The sequence below is a fragment of the Micropterus dolomieu genome, linkage group LG02 (assembly GCF_021292245.1).
Source record: "Micropterus dolomieu isolate WLL.071019.BEF.003 ecotype Adirondacks linkage group LG02, ASM2129224v1, whole genome shotgun sequence".
In the NCBI taxonomy this organism is placed as follows: Eukaryota; Metazoa; Chordata; class Actinopteri; order Centrarchiformes; family Centrarchidae; genus Micropterus; species Micropterus dolomieu.
The window spans coordinates 1,230,241-1,236,073 of record NC_060151.1 but is presented as its reverse complement, the minus strand read 5'-3'; the positions used below and the strand labels follow the sequence as shown (position 1 = coordinate 1,236,073).

Below are 5,833 nucleotides of genomic sequence, written 5' to 3'. Positions count from 1 at the left end.
GTCTTTTGGACAGCTGTGAAGTCAGCAGTCTTCCCCATGATTGTGTAGCCTACAGAACTAGACTGAGAGACCATTTAAAGGCCTTTGCAGGTGTTTTGAGTTAATTAGCTGATTAGAGTGTGGCACCAGGTGTCTTCAATATTGAACCTTTTCACAATATTCTGAGATACTGATTTTGGGGTTTTCATTAGTTGTCAGTTATAATCATCCAAATCAAAAGGAATGAACACTTGAAATATATCAGTCTGCGTGGAATGAATGTATACATTATACAAGTTTCACTTTTTGAATGGAATTACTGAAATAAATCAACTTTTTGATATTCTAATTATATGACCAGCACTTGTATACATATTTTAATATTAGTATATTATTTCCCAGTGTACTTGTCTCAAAGTCTCTCTTGTATTTCCCCCTAAGATCTTTTGATGATCTCTCTGATCTCTCTCTCTTTGATCTCTGCTTCAGCCATCGGCTCATCTGTGTTATGTACATTGACCTGGTGTGTAATGTGGACACAGAAGTCCTGTTAGAGAACAACAAACCTCTGTTCAATAAAAAGATATAATTATGTTGATGAATCTTCTGTCCTATTACACACTTTCCAATTTGGGGTTCTAACAACTATATATTTCTTTACAGGCCAGAATCTGAGGACTGTGGACAACATCCAGACTACAGTGTTTCCATGCACCACACATGGCTGACCTTCCAGACCCAGGACAGAGTAACAGACAGTTCAGTCAGGCATCATACAGACAGTTTGTAGTGTGGCAATGTGGAGCACTTGGTCACAGAGTCGTGATACTGAGTTGGAGTTTCTGGAAGATAGCCAACTGTTCTCCTGATCCACCAGGACAATACAGAGGTTTAATCCTAGCAGGGTGTAAGATGTAATGTCACTAACTGCTACACAAATAATTCCATCCACTGTGTGGATGAATACCTGTACATTGTTTTATTCCCAGAGGGTGGAGAAAATACAAAGTATATTTTCCCTGTTCTGAATATTTTCATTCTTTTTTAAATAAAACATTGAAAATGATAAATGCCTTTTCTTTACACTTGCAGCATAAACAATCAAATAACTACATTTATGTCTTATGTCTCAAATAATGGCATCCAAATGTGGTATAACACTTGTTTATTATATACTGCTAAAACTACAACCTATATCACAAACAGATACTTTTTAAACATCATTAAAAATAAGTATATACAGGAAGAAAGACAAGTCCAGAAGTATGTTGCCTGATTATGAAGACAGTTCAGACTTTGCATGTAGCATCATATCATTGCTGTGGAGATGATTTAATATATCAGAATCACCTCTCTGACATGTACCAAATTTCAAAACCAACCATATTACTTTTTGTTGTACGTTTTCCTGTATCTAGGAATACAGTTGGGGCAGGGACACCTGACTGAACCCAAATGTTGACGGGAATCATCAGGTTCTCCTGGTTCTGCTTCTAGGCAGCTTCTCAGTAGTAGACAACCGTCGGAGGAGGACGATGGGACTGTGGAGGTCTGCGAACTGTAGTCCTTCTCCACCTTCAATGAGTACAAGCTCCACTTCCTGGACTTTTTTGTAGTACACCTTGCTGTACCTGATAATACAGAAAGGAGTATCAGCTAAGTGAAATGTTTGCAATACCTGACATTGTTCTCTTATACAGTAATTAGCATTAGCACATAAAAGACAATCCACCATCTATCTGTATTCCTCATGCTGTATAATTTTTTTGACTCATCACTTATTGAGTAAAATGCACAGGAGTAATAAAAATGCAACATACTGAATTGTGTCATCAGCATTTTTCCTGGCTGGACTGTGGACACGGTGGTTGTAATCCAGGCCAGCCAGCATGGTCCGATCAGCGTATACAGGTGAGAAGTACAGCGGGGATATGAAAGACTCCAAATCTGCAGGTGACCTAAGGGCACAGTAGAAATAAAATATACAGTAATTTTTACTTCTGGTAAAATAAATAATGGCATAACAACACCAATTACAGTAAAATATTTTCACGCAGTAGGTTTAGCTATATGTCAAACTATATAAGTAGCTTACAGACCAGAAACGCAGATACTTGGGGACCTTTAGCCAGGGTTGTTAATGTACACTAATGCTGACATGTCATTCTCATAACTACAAAAACAAGTAACCCAAGTAACATACAGTCAAACAACGCTTGCAGACACAAAATAATCACAAAAATAGATTAGATACAAGGTAAAGATAACGTTAGGTATAAACAGCATAAAAATAAACCTAGTTGGTGAATAACTAAACCGGCGCCATCTACACCTACATTGTCTTACCTAATGTTAGCGTCGGCAAACACAGCTCTCAGCTGTGCTGCTGTTTTCCAACTCAGCTACAGTTACATATAATTCATCGTCTCTACTCCGGCTCCTACGCCAGCCTGCACTCGTAGCAACAGTTAGCTGTATGCTAAGTAGCTAGCTACATTGGCTAACGATGAAAGTAACAAATTCCATCAAAATGATAAAAGATAGATTACCTGTCCAGCAGAAATAAAGCCACCACGGTGTAACTTTTCAGCCCCTTGGGGTCCCTCAGTTGTCACCATCATTGAAAAGCCACGCAGACATTACCTCCGGTCTGACCGCTTCGCTCGTCAGATCTGAGAGTACTGACCAGGTACGCGCATGTGGGCAGCTCCTGTAGCAGCAGGGCTGGTAGCCATGGCAGCGAGGGAGAGTGACAGTCACCCAGCCAATCATTGCATTCAGTCCGAATGGAACGATTGGCTGTGTTTACTGCAGCCCTAAAGAGGGCTACAGGCTGTGTTTACTGCAGCCCTGAGAGGACTACAGACAGCCGATTTTTATACTCTCTTTTTCAGAGCACCTAACTTTTTAATGTGTATTGGTGTATAAAGACACTTTCAACAAATATGACAAAAAGTGTTTCAGAAACAACTTGCATACCCTTCCTTTAAAGAAATTCAGGTCTGATGAATGAAAAAATATAAAATTTTATTCAGCTAGTCCGCTCTAGCTGAATAAAATTTTATGTTTTTAAGTTATTGATCCTTCCTCCACTCCTGTTTTTTTAAGATAAATGTCATGGTGCACGTTGGCATGCATTCATATTTCTATCAACACTGGATTAAAATTGAGGTTCTGCTCTTTATTATTATTTCTCTCTTCTGATCAGCTGTTCTGGAATTGAAAACTCGGACTTTCTCATCTCATACTCAATTAACTAAGAGCTCAGGGATAAGCTCAGAGTTTGTTCAGCCTGCTTTCTGAAACAGTGTGTATCCATCAAGTGTGATTACAAAATATTGCATTAATATTATAGTACTCCAATAATCTATATATAGAACTCCAATAAGTAAAGATTGTTGAAAACAAACAAAAAACAAATCAAATTAGGAGATAATGCTGTGATGTTTCATAATTTATTGCCTATTAAAAACAGGTGTGTTCACTTCTTCACGTTCACCTGAGGAAGATCATCTATGGTGGAAACATTACATCTGTCACATCCACATGAAATAAGAGTAGTTTGTATTTTATGTGTGTATAATCTGGTCTGTCTTCATCACACTACACCAATGAGCATGACTAATTCAATGCAGAATGCTCTACACTGTTAGCTTGAATATTTACATTAAGGCAGAAAGCAGGAGAAGTTTTTAAGCATGATATAGTGTTTGAGGCTATTTATTATTAAACATATTAGCATTAACACAACAAACACTACTGTCTGTCAGCTCAGTGTCAGCATGGTTTAGCCAACTGACTTCACAAACCAAACGGTCTCATCGCAGGGCGTCAAATGACCGAGCGCCAGTATTGGACAGCCTGGGATGAGACGAGCCTGGCTGCACGGTGTGCAAAATCTTAATCTGTAGCCTAAATATTAGCTGCTAGTGCCATTTGAAAGCAACACCACTACTATGCTGTAGCTTCAGCCATTATTCTGCTAACAGAGTCATGTGGATGCTTGACTGCGGTGAATAAATAAATAGGGTTGGGAGGATTACATTAAAAATGTAATCCGGTACAGTTACTAATTTCTTGTTTAAAAAATGTAATCAATAACATAATCCAAGTACCACAATATAAAAGTAATGTAAACTGATTACTTTTACTTACTTTTGGATTACTTCAATACTAAATACGCAAACAAAGAATATAATGAATATAATAAAGATGCGTTGTCTGCTCAGTGTATTTGAGAAACAATACATACAAATAAATTCTCCCATTCCCATGAAATCAAAATCGATGTTTAAATGGTTTTATATGATATGCCTTGCTTTACATCACCAATAGGCAGTATCTGACCCATCAATGATAAAAAAAAGTATTCTTGAAGATATTTTAGAGTGTCTCATTTCCTTTAAAACAATTTTAAAATGTTGAACTCACTTGGATTAATTTTGTTTACTATGAATAGCTATCTAAATTTTATGACGCTGCTGAAGAATAGTGTTTCTGGGGCCTGACCTTAACCCACTCACTACAAAAACTCAACTTTGTTCACTGATCTTGCTGAAACTGGATCATATTTGATGTAGAAATATTACAACTTTGGAGAAAATATTTCCTGTTTCCTGATGCACATATAACTTCATCAACTACTGCTGAGCTACCATTATCTAATTGGTCTTGGAGAATGTGTTCAGTGGTCCAACTGCCGTGTCCACTCACTGGAAGCTGGAAACAGTCCACACACAGTCTGCATTACGGATTGGAGCACATTCAGCGATACTGGCTCCTGTAAACACCAATCATTATCCGTGACACGTTTTTATAGGAAACGTACAAATCAAGGACGCAAATAGACTGTGCTTTCCGTTTCATGGGAACTTACTTCTTAAAGTAATCCCTATGAGTAATCCCTGTTTTAGAAACTGTACCTGTAATTTGATTACGTCTTTTTTTCTGTACTGTAACAGAATGCAATTACTTTTTTTGTATCCTGATTATGTAATGTCGTAATCTGTTACCCTCCAACCCTGTAAATAAATAAGTAGTGATGTAGCAAAGTAAAAGTAATGATTTTTCTCTGAAAAACTTCTCAAGTAAGAGTAAAAGTATGATGCATTAAAACTACTCTGACAGGTACAATTTACTCAGAAAAGTACATTTAATGAAGTAAATATAACTTGTTACTACCCACCTCTGCAATAAGATCATGTATCGTAAGTTATGTAAGTTATAATACAGTAGGTCTTTGTTTGTTGGAGACAAATCACACTTCACTACTGCAGCATGCCGTCATCATCACGTTAATGTTATTGTACAATGTGAAACTCATTGACTTACACTCACCTAAAGGATTATTAGGAACACCATACTAATACTGTGTTTGACCCCCTTTCGCTTTCAGAACTGCCTTAATTCTATGTGGCATTGATTCAACAAGGTGCTGAAAGCATTCTTTAGAAATGTTGGCCCATATTGATAGGATAGCATCTTGCAGTTGATGGAGATTTGTGGGATGCACATCCAGGGCACGAAGCTCCCGTTCCACCACATCCCAAAGATGCTCTATTGGGTTGAGATCTGGTGACTGTGGGGGCCATTTTAGTACAGTGAACTCATTGTCATGTTCAAGAAACCAATTTGAAATGATTGGAGCTTTGTGACATGGTGCATTATCCTGCTGGAAGTAGCCATCAGAGGATGGGTACATGGTGGCCATAAAGGGATGGACATGGTCAGAAACAATGCTCAGGTAGGCCGTGGCATTTAAACAATGCCCAATTGGCACTAAGGGGCCTAAAGTGTGCCAAGAAAACATCCCCCACACCATTACACCACCACCACCAGCCTGCACAGTGGTAAC

General features: G+C 38.1%; 1 protein-coding gene and 1 long non-coding RNA gene across 2 annotated transcripts in view; one reads left to right on the top strand and one right to left on the bottom strand.

Annotated features, from left to right (window-relative positions):
• The window catches only part of LOC123967457 (junction plakoglobin-like), a 128,259-nt gene that overhangs the window by 4,645 nt on the left and 117,781 nt on the right, over positions 1-5,833 (top strand). The window lies entirely within an intron of this gene.
• On the bottom strand, positions 1,268-2,666 carry LOC123967460. The gene is made up of 3 exons (XR_006824246.1): positions 2,529-2,666; positions 1,800-1,937; positions 1,268-1,610 (listed from the first exon to the last, which is right to left on the bottom strand). It is a non-coding gene; the product is annotated as an uncharacterized LOC123967460 (long non-coding RNA).